This window comes from Papaver somniferum, chromosome 10 (assembly GCF_003573695.1).
Source record: "Papaver somniferum cultivar HN1 chromosome 10, ASM357369v1, whole genome shotgun sequence".
Taxonomy (NCBI): domain Eukaryota; kingdom Viridiplantae; phylum Streptophyta; class Magnoliopsida; order Ranunculales; family Papaveraceae; genus Papaver; species Papaver somniferum.
The window spans coordinates 157,453,208-157,466,946 of record NC_039367.1 but is presented as its reverse complement, the minus strand read 5'-3'; the positions used below and the strand labels follow the sequence as shown (position 1 = coordinate 157,466,946).

General features: G+C 35.6%; 1 long non-coding RNA gene and 1 other non-coding gene across 3 annotated transcripts; both read left to right on the top strand.

Moving 5' to 3' along the window:
* Positions 1-7,591: 7,591 nt before the first annotated feature.
* TRNAE-CUC lies at positions 7,592-7,664 on the top strand. Its single transcript has one exon. It is a non-coding gene; the product is annotated as a tRNA-Glu (tRNA).
* Positions 7,665-9,505: 1,841 nt separating this feature from the next.
* On the top strand, positions 9,506-12,107 carry LOC113315135. 2 transcript variants are annotated; one of them, XR_003342769.1, is made up of 4 exons: positions 9,506-9,717; positions 10,070-10,315; positions 10,467-11,001; positions 11,495-12,107. It is a non-coding gene; the product is annotated as an uncharacterized LOC113315135 (long non-coding RNA). The 2 variants fall into 2 exon arrangements; XR_003342768.1 differs by having other exon boundaries at positions 10,467-10,867; positions 11,495-12,106.
* The last annotated feature ends 1,632 nt before the right edge of the window (positions 12,108-13,739 follow it).

The following is a 13,739-nucleotide window of genomic DNA, read 5'->3' as shown; positions in this document are numbered from 1 at the left end:
GTTCGAATAAAACCAACTTGCTACAATTCAGAAACAATCTTCTCCATTTCATCTTTCTGAAAATGTGGATAACATAAGGTCGAACATTACCAGGAGCAGAACCAGGAAGTAACAAAATATGATGACCATGCATACGTTCATGAGGAAGTGTAGTTGGAATCTTAATAATATCAGCATACTTGGAGAGCAAGTGTTGAATCTCAGGTGGCAAAACTGCAGTAGCATTAACTTCTGTGTTTAACGCATATAATTGAAAAAAAATACCATAATTCTCTCTGTATAATAAACGCTGCATGGGAGTTGAGTCCATAATCATTACAGATGATGAGTTTCCTCTGAATAAGATAACATCCTCCACATTAAGTTTGAACTACATTGACAATTTATTGAAATCCCATATAATTGGTCATAAAGTACGGAGCCATTGAATACCCAAAACTGCATCACATCCACTGATATCCAAAAGATGAAAATCAATCTTGGAAATATAATCTTGCAACTTAACTGGTATATTGAAACAAGAACCCTTAGTGTGTAATTGACCACCATCACCAACTGCGACACTGAGTGATGAATTCCTGGACTCAATGGAATAACCACACTGCTTAGCAAAATTTGGGTGGAGAAAATTGTGAGTAGCCCCTGAATCAACTAAGATAGTAAGAGGTTGAGCTTTTGTATAACCTGAGATGCGCATTGTATTTGGGAAAGTAGAACCCATTAAAGAGTTATAAGAAATATTAACATCTTGGTCATTTTGTTCATCAGTTCCTTCAAAAGTTATTGGAACAGTTTGTTCCTCAAAAATTGGAGTGGTAGAATCTCCATCTGGCACGGCATCTAGGAGTAATAATTGTGGTTTAACACACAAATGACCAGACTTATAATAATCATCACAATTAAAACAAAGTCCTTGGTCTCTCTTTGCTTTTTGTTCTTCCCAAGTTAATCTCTTAAATCCATGAGGTAAAATTCTCTTTCTGGGTTGGGAGTTTGTAGCTATTGTTGTTCTGAATGGACGGAAAGGTTTGGAGATAGAAGAAACTGCAAGTATTGAATTCTCTTGTTGTATTTCCTTTTTGAAATCCTCGGACAAAGTCTTAGGTTCAAACAATCTTACACCAATTCCAATCTCAACTTTTAAAGCAGCAATGAATAAATCCACAAGATATTGAGTAGGAAGATCATTCACAAAATTAAGTAAATTTTCAAACTTAGAAATTAATTCTCGAACCGTACCTGTTTGAGATAGCTTTGTTAGAGATATATGAGGGGTGACAAATTTGTGATCTGAAAATCGACTACGCAATAACACGGAGAATTCTTACCAAGTCGATGTAGGAATATATTGTTTAGTCCAACGATACCACGAGTTGGCATCACCCTTGAGATGAGAAGCAACTATGGGAACTTTGAAGGCTGGAGTTATCCCATGCAAACTGAAATACTGGTCACCTTGAAAAATCCAACCATTAGAATCAACGCCGTCAAAAGTTGGGAATTTGAGATTGATTGTACCAGCACGAATAGTGGGTATAGTTTCAGCACCACCATTACCCCGTTACCAGTATTATGGCCATTAGTACGTTGGTGATTACCAAAAGGAAAACCAGTATCATCAGGTCTGCGTGTACTAAAAGCATCAGCAATAGCTTCTTTCATAGCAACGGCTAACGCAGTGGACAACGATGTTGTCAAAGATGTAGATAAAGATATCGTTAAAGTAGAGATATCCTCTTTACCATTTTCCCTAAAAACTCCTTCATTAATCTCAGCTTTCTGAATGTAATCAACACGTTGTTTTGCTAAACCATCTACCAATTCTTTAATATGATCCTTCAAACCCTTAACTTCATCAGTTAACTCCGCAATCGTAATGATAAAAAAAATTTGTTGAAAATCTATGAATATAATTAACCTGCTCTGTACCAGGTGTTAGGGTTCTAAACCAAAACAACTGAAAAAGAACTCAAAAATAACTAGAACCCTTAGATAAAATCCTTTTTTATGGGGATTAACCACTTCTGCTGTGTAACCAATAATGTAACTGAGTTTTGTATTGATTGGATGTCTTTTACAAGCTCGGGGTTGAAGTATTTATTGCTAACTAAATTCGTTTAACAAGTAATCCCAAATTTAAGAAACCAACTAAATAAGGAATCTAACTAAGCTAAAATAGAGTTTAACTAAATAAGGGAAACTAGTCTTGTTGAGGTGTTGGCACCGGAACAGAAATGAGAGTAATTATATTCTCAGCAGGCAAATGAAATGAGAATTATAGAATTTGTTGCCATTTTACCGATCTAAGTTTGAGATTGAAATTCCTAAGAACTTTATGATCATCACTGGTTTCTTAGTTAGTTCCCTTCAAACTCACCTCAGAATCATTTGTAAATTGCAGAATTCTGTTTGTGAAAGCATTCTCATGGGTAATTCTGTAGATCTGGCGATAAGTTACATGCAGAATCTTTTTTAAGCCACACACGTGTCGCTTCAAGGTTGTGCAGCTAAAGCGTCTGTAAAGGCCACAGCTATGCGGAGTAGATATATTATTGGCAGCACTTGAGGATGGAAAGCTTGCTTGGCTTATGCTCAGAATTCGGCTATATAGTTAGCTCGCTGCATAATTTTTTTTTTACCGTAACACTACAGAAGCCAGTTTGCTCACCCATCGAGCCATTACTGAAAAAGCCTTAAAACACAAGAGACACGTCAAGAGAGCAAAAGAGAAAGTAGAACTGAACTGAATGACACAAATCATCGAGGAGCGAAGAAAAGAGAGAAACCCAAAATGCTTAGAATGAAAGTTAAACTGATATTAAATGTGATGTTGGGGTAAATTGATAAAGTAAAAAATGTCATAAGGATTAAATCCTAGATCTACCAAGTCATGAAATCTTTTGGGAAGCACGGGATCCTGGCTGAACATCCATGATATATCTATTCTATTATACAAAGGGAACACCCCTTACTGTGCAAGTGAAGCTGTAAAAAACTGATTTCCAATTTTACCCTTATCGCAATAGAACCGAAAATGGAAATATAATTCGAGGACAGAATGGTAATGTGACAGACCGAAAATGTAAATATGAATACATGTTGGATCAACAATTCTTCCTTCACCAGAGTTTTCATTTATAAACATGAACTAGAACCTGATTGTCACATGCCATCATAGGATCTCCCACGAAACTTAGCACCTTAAATAGGTTTCTTTTGTGAGTAATCGGTGTGCTGGTTTTTATTTTTCCTCTTATTTTTACTAAAAAGACAATTTTCTTTTTTTACTTTTGAAAATTACCAGTAATGTTTACATTTGTATTTAAGGTTTTACTTTGTAACAAGGCGTTGATCAAACAAATAACTATTATGCTTCAAGAAAGGCTAATAAAATCATTGTTATGAAAAGGTATGAGATTTGTCTCCATGATAGCCAGCGTTATCAGACGGACGTCGTTTGACGGGGGCCATCATCCGAAGGTCGGGATATTCCGGATGGAGTTTTTGCATGGACGGCTATGAAAGACTTACGGTGAAGTGGGTCGGGGTAGAGGCAGACGGAACGAGAGATGGTGTGCTCTTCTTCTTTTTCGTCTCCTTCTCTGAGCTACATTGAACAATGGCAATCCATACCGAGATGAATAGCGGAACAGGTGTTTGATCTTCTATTTTTAAATCTAAGAGATATGAAGAACAGAGATGAGAAGAAAGATGGATACTTAAATCTTGGTTAGTAAACCCAAATTCTAGGGTTTGCTCTCTTAATCTTTGGCTTATCTCCTGTTCTTATTTTGACGTTTTCACGTTAGTTTTCTTCTTATCAAGACCTAACTATGCTTGGTCATTCTCCTTTTGATTGGGAAATCTAATCGGTTTGTTTTGTTCTCCTTATTAAGGTCAAATTATGCTTGGTCAAGTCCTCATGTGTGATTTTGTTAATAGATGTTGTTTCTGAAGTAGGCAGATCCGCTATGTCAAACAATGTTATGCCCAATCAAGTTTCACTGGGATTAACAATGTCAATTAACGACGAGATGTTGTTAATTGATTTTACAGTTTTGTTTTGTAAGAAATGTGCTAGGATGGGCAGATAAGATTCCAGTTTCCAAGTTCAAGCTGATGAGTATACCACATATGCAAACTGTACATGAGCCCACTGGAGTTGGCGGACAAATTTTCCCATGTAATTTTCCACTTCTCAAGTTTGTGAGGAAGGTTGGACCTGCGTTAGCTACTAGATGCAGTATTGCACGAAATACAATGAAGCAAACATCGTTATTTGCTTCTATGTGGCACAGTTGATCATGAAGTAGGTCATCTCAATTCATCTGCATTAGTTTATACTTCTTTCTTTGAATGCTTGCTTTAAGCTTTTTGATTCGTTATTCTTCATTGCAGTATGGCCTTCCCATTAGTTTAATGCTTGCTTTAAACTGAAGAATGCTTGGAAAAGGCTATAACCGAGTTATAATATCTTTCTATCGATGAATATGTTATTGAATCTCTTGCAGGATAGTGTTACTTTATCAGAACAATGCCATCGCGAAGAATGCCTGGACCCAAGTACTTGATAGCCATGTATTCAAAGCAACCAATTTCATTAGGGCTATTAATTTGAAATACCTCTCATGGAATCATTGTGGAACAGCCTCATCAACGTTCAGGTTTTACTCTGCCTCTTTGAGTTATCATCATTTTGCATTAGTGACTTACTATATGTGTGCTTACGTTCTTTCCTTTTTGATTTAGATTATTTTGTAGATATTTAATGACATAAACAAGTTTTCCAAATTTATAAAAGAGGAAATGGTCAGTACCCCAAATGGTTGTTATTTAGGGACTGATTAGAGTAACATTTCATTATTTGTTGGATTCTGACCTCTCAATTCGGTTAGTTCCATCCCGTTGGTGTATAATCCTCTATATTGCATGCAAATGTTTGATGAGAAGTTTGAATGAAAAATCATTTAAACCGATGAAGTATCCTTTCTCCTGGAACTGCTTCAAGTATGATTGCTTACTATACTTTCTCTTTTGATTCGAACACATATATGAGATGTTAGTTGTTTAACTAGCTTTGATTTTGAATTGGAACACTACGATGGTCGATGGGTACATGTGTGTCTAATTTTCTCTCTTGCATAAAAGACTTTCTCCAAATCAAATCTTTGTTCTATATTTTTTATTTAGGTCACAGTTGCCGCAACAACAAATCGAGATGCAAGAATCGATGAAACAGACAAGTTTGGGTTAAGAAGAACAGCCCCTGATCCATGAAGACTGAAGAGACAATCACAAAACTCAGATCAAGGTGCACTAGAATCCAAAAATGGATTTACTTTAGTATCTGCAACCCTGATCTACTCATATTTAGTTAGCCGGTAAACTCTTTCTTCAAAACTCCTCCAGATATATTGAGATAAATTATTGCTTGAGTAAACTAGAGTTGGCGCCTAATATTGTTTCTGGCCTCCATCCCATGCTTTTAGTTAGGAACTCTGTACCATTACTAATTCCTCTTGCGCATTCAGATTATGAGTACTAAGTTGTTTTGGTTTTCCTTCTAACGTATATGAAGACTGCAAAAGATCAGGGGTTGCTTATATTTATTGGTCGGCCTCGGAAGGAGTTGATAAGGGCGACCTAAAATTATCAAGGTGCGTGGTGTTTCGGTCTATTTATGTTAGAAGCAACCCCTTATGATAATTTTAGGTCGCCCTTATCAACTCCATAGAGAAGTATCTATGGAACTCATAGGTATTTGTTCAAAAGTAAAATGAATGTTACAAGAAGGAATCGTAAAGTTATCTCTGGAGGGTAACTTTAGTAGTCCCACATTTTGTTCATAGCTAGATATTTTCTACTATTAGTTCATTTATTAGTTTTTTGTTCCGTTTTAATGGCGCAGTTAGCGCCACGGGTCGTATGTGATGTAAATATGCCTGGATAGCACAAGCTTTATAATGTTAATTTGTATTTGTTATAAATAATTACTGGTTACTATTATGTGTAATCAATTAGCGATTGCAGAGGACAACCCAATATATGCTACAGATTGAAGCTCTTTAGATTCAAAATATCTTGCCTAATTGTATTCTGTCACTCAACTTTTACATTCTGGGGTTTACCTTTGGACATGTAGACTAAAATTGAAGTTTTATGTGTATCATGCTTCGTTTGACAGATTATATCCCTTTTTGCCAAATGAGCAAGAAATTTCTAATGAGAGTTTATTATGATCGAGAAACCATGAGGCAATTTTATCACAGTAGTTCGTGCTTTGAGTGTGAGTTAGTTAATTTTGTATGTCACGGAGTTTCTTTTGTTGGAGAGAATGTTAAACGGAACTTGGAAGGCAGTAACAATTGGAGTTTCTTTTGTATTCTCTCTTTCCTTTTTTTATGGATGAATCTCCTTCAGAAGTGCATCTTTCATCCATTGTATATTGTAATGTAAGTCAGCCCTTTTTATGGTCTTGGTTCTTTCTCACCCACTTAAGTAACACTCTTCAATACATGCATAGGCATAACCACAACACTACTGAAACAAAGGAATATAAAAGAAACTATGTCCACCCAAGTGACGAGTGTTTTTTTAAGATACCTATATGCATTATTAGAAGATTTTGCTAGAAATGTCCTCCCACAGTAGAATAGGTGCGCTGAAGAGTTTTTTTTTAGATCTGGATCATACTCTTGAAATTTTCTCTTTAAAATTGTTACCATGCGGTACTGCTTTCCTTGCAGTTTGCATTTTCTGCTGGGAACCGTTATTTACTCATGATGACAATGAGACAATGCACCTGCACATCTTTAGCAGTTGTTGTCATTCCTCACTTATCCTCCTTTTTTTTTTTTACTTTCTTTCCACTTTTCCGTACATATATAAATTATCCAAAGAACTAGGTTTAAATATAAGGGTTTGGGAATTTCAGTTTCTAAAAGAATGTTTATGCCCAATCAAATTTCACTTTCAGAGACAGCTTAAGGGTTTGGAAATGTCAATTTTTTTCCACTTAATTTTGTAGTTTTTCCGTTGTTACTATTTTATTTATGTTTCTGAATTATAATTTTACAGACTCTTTATTCTGTCTGGACTTCGTCCTTTGGTATCTCTGACTTTGCGTTGTTAACCTGTTTTTGTTGGATATTCACAGATTTCTTTACCTGAAATCTTGAATACTGGAGGCCCTTAGGAGGCACAAATAGCTCCATTTGTGAGGCTGGCACGAGGGAGAAGTTGACACAAATAGCTCCGTGGGAAATGCCCTGTGTTAGAAATGAGAATAATACCAAGACAGCAACATTAGAGTGACATGACAGTGAACCATCTGCACTGTATTCTTCTCTGCTATTGTTTCTGCATTTTATTTCTTATGCTTAGGTTTCATTGTTGCTCTGATCATGTTGATGAAAAAAAAATGGCTTATCAACCAAAAGGTTATATCCTATAGGAAATGCGGCAGTGACACTGCGTACCTGCTATAAGCAAGTGGCAGGTAAATTCTCTGCTTGCTGACGTTTATGCGTATGAACAATATGTGCTTGAGTGTCACTATATTAAATCCCACTTGCATTAGGCAATTATATTTGCCATCTTAGCTCAAATGGTAGAGCACATGGTTCTCAACCATGTTGTTGTCGGTTCGACTCCTACAGATGGCACTGTTATTTGAGTTTGTAAAAGCTTACATATAATTTGTGGCAACTTTAGCTTTACAATATTCATAGAGAAAGATAATTCGCGTCATCGTTCAACATCTATCTTGGGTCTCATTTTAATGAAGTTCAATCTTATAAAGAAACTGCGAAGTTGCAAATAACAGGTAAGCAACATCATTTCTTATTCTTTGCATTTTTCTTTTTTCTCTTCTCTATATTCTTTATAGATCACTATAGCAGCCGTCTCTTTCTTGATCGTAAAATAGAAAGCTTTGGTAATTGTGAGAATGGAAGTCTAAGAGAATTACTTTTTAGAGTGGGATTTAATTTGTGGGCATCAAAAGGGTGATGATCTAGGGGAGCAGATGCAAATCTTTTTTTTTTCGCTTTTTTTGAAATAATTTTTGCAGTAAATTTTTTACGTGTCCTTCAAAACAAGATAATATATAGGTTTACTTCACATACAAATTGGCATTGTTTTGTTCATTTTGCATCGTTGTAGAGGTACTCCAAGGCAAGGCAAGCTGAGTAGGCGAGTGTATAAAAGGTGCCCTAAATTGATCTCCTCGCCTTAATTGTGTAGTTTCGTGACGGTCATAGATTTCTAATTGGAAGGCCGTGGGCCCGACTAACAAAACACTGGGGCCAGAACCCAAACAACTTCAGCATACCAATTATGGAAGAGTGGTGGCTTAAAATTGTTGATTTATCTGTTTGATCCGTATCACTAATTATGCTTTTTATTTTGATGTTCTTTATTTAACAAACATAGTTGTGTTACAAGAAAATAAATATTCAAACTCAACCAAATTTCATGTAGGTACGGATGCCAGTTTCCGTCACCAATTTAAGATATCGGTCAAAGAGAGAAAGATAGTTGTTTTTTTGTTGTTGTCATTTTCTTTGCTTTTGTGAATTATTGACACATGAAATGAAGGGAATGGTTTGGTCTCATAGGTGTTACAAAATTTTAAGCTTTGTGAATTATCTGTTGTTGAGAACTCCTGATGCTCTTATGTAAATGTTTTAACCAAAGATTACAACTTTGTTCCGAAGTTTTCTCTAAGAATGTTGATCAATGGTGGGATGGTAACTGCAATATTTCTTCCACTTTAAGAATGGTTAATGCAGTTAATTTTGTTTTCTTATTGCTGATCAATTTATGCATTGTCTTTTCTCTCTCTTCATTTGTTTTTTGATTGAAAGAGAGGATTTATTAAAAGAAGAGGAATGTACATGCAAGTCTACCAGGGGTAGAAGAAGAAAAGAAAAAACCAAGCTACGCTAAAGACAAAGAGAAATTACAAAAACAATGCCTCCCAATTAGACAGAACCGTGTAGGAGCAGTTAAGGGGACACTATCACATAATCTCGCAAAGACTCCTAGAGTTAAGGGGACTACTTGATTTGGCTAGAAATTGAACTATTATATACATTCGCCGATGCATATGATGAATTGACAGGTAAATCCTTCAACGAAAGATTTCCAAGCTAATTCAAAATCAATGTATTTTATTTACTCCGCAACAGAATGTTTACTCCTATCAACAAATATATATATGCACGTGAATAAATATACGAATGGGTTTAGTTGATATTTTTCCTATTTATTTCGCAGAACAATTGCAAAGACCACGCTGCTGGGAAATGTAGAAATTCAACTTTATGAAAGAACATGCTATGCTGAGATATGATAAGTTTCATTTTCTTTTTCTTTACTGTTTACATGTGACCATTGGATGCGATGTGTACCAACGGATTTCCCACCTGCCTAAAAAGTTTGTTATAAAGGGAATTCCAATCCTAGAGTTGGCAGTTTTACAAGATTTGGTTTGTTACTTGGCTCTCTATTCTCTGAGAACTCTAACCTTAGGATATGTTCTTTTGTCTTTTTTATTTATATATTTTGATTTTTTTTATTTGATTTCTCTTCATCTTCTTTTGTGTTTTTTATTTATTGCAGGATTTGATGTTTAATCACAGAGGTATGTCTCGAGTATATGGATTCTGATTCAGAAATGCCTGTGATGGTACCAAATTATTTGCTGGTGTAAAGGTGTTTATGCGTATTCTTCTTCCGACTTATTCCTATTTGGTTATTTTTTTTGTGCTATTTAATTCAGGTTGATTTCCTGAAACCTCAGTATTGGCTTTGTGTTCATGCGTATTTTGATTGGCTTCGTTTCAAGCATGAAGAGTTTATATTCTTTGTCTTTCCTGGGTAATATATTTAGGAAATCGATCTTGAATTTTTCTAAAAATCAACCTTAAATTTTGCCAAATCTCTAACTTAGGACTAATTCTCTACTAGGAGTCGTATTTACGCCTGTTTCGATGTTTAGGCAGGTCTATTAGTTGGTTTTGTTTACACCAAGCGGTTAATATAATTTCTTGGTTTTGTTTTGTAGGAGCATCATTGTATGAGTACATTAGTCAGTACTACAATTACGCTTGCAAACTTTCTTCGGGATAGTGATATGACTTTAATCCGATCACAGGTTATGGACTTTAGGACATATGGGTGTGCATGAACGTACCATTTGTTGGTGAAATTGTTGAAATCTTGGCGCCATGGATGAATTCAGGTCTTGCAAACAACTGTAAAAAAGTTCTTGGCGTATTCTACAGACTAAACTTCTGAGAATACTTACTGGGTATTGTTTTTTATTTTGATCAGTTACTGGGTATTGTTGGTCTTCTAATAAACTTCGAATTATGTAATTTAACATGAGTAAATATTAGTGCCTTCAAGCCTTGGGGTTGTTTTTTTTATATAACTAATTTTTTGTGCTTTTGCAATTTTAGGACAAGTTCCTTGAAGGTGCTAGGCTAGCAAATTTAAAGAGATGGAAAAGGTCACAAGGCTTTCTATGAGCAGTGTGTTTACGGGTTGCAAATTTACTTCCCCCTTGATTGTGATAGTCTGATTTGGGGTGATGCTTAATTTGCCAGAGGAAGAGATGACATGCACTTTCAGAAAAATGGGCATATACTCTGTGTTGGATCTAATAAACTAATGCAACTACTTCCCCTGAATGTTCTTAGTTTTGATTGTGATAGGCATATACTCAAAACTAAAGATGGGCATATACTCTTACTTGATTGTGATAGGCTTAGGTGAATGTTCGTAGTTTTGGGTATATGTTGATTTAAGCTTGAAGTGACCTTTCGTGGGGTTACTATCAGTTGCCGGCCACAAGAAAACGGTGAGCAATTTACCACGATAATCCTTGCTGAGATATGATTCATAGATACTTGAATATGGGTAGATTAATAGACTGCTGATCCAATTCTAGAAGGTCTAACTCTGCCACTTTCACAAAATCCGCACTTTAAGGAGGTAAGCATTTTCATACTCCCTCCGTTACTTTTTAATAAGCCAGTTTCTATAAATAAATATTTCAAAAAAATAGGCCATTTTCTTAATTGGGAAAGTCAAATGTTACTTTAATTTTCTGGGACCACTTTTTTTTTAACTTCTTTTGATGACAAGTGTTATGTGGATCATTTCACTTATTTCTTTGGCTGACAAGTGTCATGTGGACCATTTCACTTTACTTCTTTTATTGACAAGTGTTTAGAGGACTACTTTCAATAATTAGTTCTCTTAATTTCTTTAATTTTCTCAAAAAAAGAAACTGGCCTATTAAAAAGTAACGGAGGGAGTATTATAGTTTCTAAAATGTCACCAACCAGAAGTTTTTAAACCATTTAGGAAAGACTATGACCATGATGGCTCAGTACTGGCTTTGGAGGATATCTTTTTGGCTAACCACGTCACTTGCTCCTTAGGATGTGAATGAATCCCAAGTTGATAAGTCATGGTTTTGCAGGGATCTTCTTTGATGTCCTTGAAAGTGGATCAGGGGTAGTCGCAGCAACACCCACCTCAGGTGGCGAACACAACCTATCCGCTGGGCAGAATTTGGTCGAAACAAACGGGACTCACCTAGGAATTGGGGCACACTACCACTGAATCTGTGTACACAACCTAATGGCAAATGTATATAATTAGTCAATCTTCCCATTCAATTAGTCAGAATAATACATTTTATATTGTTTTTTTTTTACTGATTCGGTGGCTATTCTAATATGCGATGTGTTTTATGTTGTATGAATGTAATTTCCAGTTTTCATTGAATGAGTTGAAATACTGTTTATACTGTTTGGAGTAAACCAATGGCGTTCTGGAAAAGAGTGTGGTGCAAAACAAAAATGAGTGTGGTTGCAGATGAGACGAGACACCAGAATTAGGACTGAACCAGTGGAGTTGTGACTTCCAATATAGAATGACAGAAACACGACTCTTGGCTAACGACTCCTTTGTGGATACCGCAGGAAGCTTCAAATACCTTTGTTGATTGCAACGTACTTAAGTTTCCTAAGGTTGAGTGTCAATTTAAGTTGTTTGAAAAATCCGGAAATGCATAAATGAACTTTGATACTGTACCCCTTTTTTTATTCAAGTATAGGCATTTTAGAGTTGATGTGTCGGACTAAGCTGTATACACAGGAGAGGTTGAACCGGGGCCGTAAGGCCCCGGTGATACCTAGTAATAACTAAAACATATCTCCTATTATTTGCAGCCCGAATCAAAATCTGTTTGCTAAGTTCAACAGTATTAGGTTCCTTTGGATTGAACAAGTGAAACCAACTAATTCACTACCATAATCGACTAATCGTGTTGATCCTAAATCTCCCAATTGTTTTGATCCTAAATCTCCATTATCTATCAAATGGTAGAGTGGCTTCCCAAATCATCATTGGGTTCTTTTTGGGGATTTCGCTAGGTTAGTTAGGATCAATCTACTCCTAAATCTGCTAGCAGAACTTCGCCCCCTTTTATTCTTACTATCCCACAAATAGGAGGACAAGTTGTTTTGTTTGCTAATCCTTAGGGTTGACCAAACCTACTTGTGAATAACATAAAGGTTGTAACTAAGGAAAATCCATAGTCACACCCAAACCTTCATTTGTATACCAAATCCTAAATCTAAACATTTATTCACAATCCAAATGAAATATGAATACTAAGTATGCTAGGAATGTAAATGAGACACATGATTTTTACATGGTTCGATCCATAATGGGATCTACATCCATGGTTCTTCACTATGATTAATTGAATTACAAGGTGAGACTCCATTAATAAGTTTTTGGAGCTCTCCTAGATCTAGTTTTTTGGGAAGAAGATGAAGTTTGACCAAATAAAATCTGATCCCTTTCTCTCTCTTAGATATTTTCTTAAGTACTAGAGAGTAGAAATGAATTTACAAAAATATCCTTTACATATAAATTAAAGAAACTAAGCTAAGATATTATGTACATAATTCTAGAGATGCTAAGTTACTCCTTCTTCCATATGGCGCCACGCGTCGAGTGTGGTTTTATACATTTTTTCCTTTTTTCCTTGAGTATTGCTTGAAGAGTAATCCTTAAGGAAAAATCCGTTTTGGTGTAGTTCTTGGAGCGAGACGTGTGATGCTTGAGTGGATGACTTTGACCTTTGTCGACGAAGGAATGAGCAAAAGAACAATATCTTGAAAAGTATATACTTGTCTCTTGTTCTTTCGCGAAGTTCCGAAGCCTTGTTGTGTGAAGTATACATTATTCCTTAAAATATACGAAGTATGCGAAGTATAATAAGTATGAATTATAAGAAGTACGAAGTATGAAGTATCCGAAGTAACCTTTAAGAAGTACGAAGTATGAAATATGCGAAGTATCCTTGAAGAATTATAAGAAGTACGAAGTATGAAGCACGAAGTATGAGTATGTGAAGTATCCTTTTAAGAAGTATAAGAAGTACGAAGTATCCTTACGAAGTAGGAAGTATATACTTGCCTCTTCCCTTGTTGTAGTTGATTGTCTTACATATTTATGAAGTATCCATACGAAGTATGAGAAGTATCTCCTATTAATTATTTTCAAGAAGTACTCGTGGCGTTAAATATAATCTTCAAGAAGTATGAATAATAAGAATTCCAAAGTACGCGAAGTAACCATTCTTGATTATTTTCCCTTATCTTTTTGCGAAATATATACGCGAAGTAAGAAGAGTCATTCCTTAAAGTAGA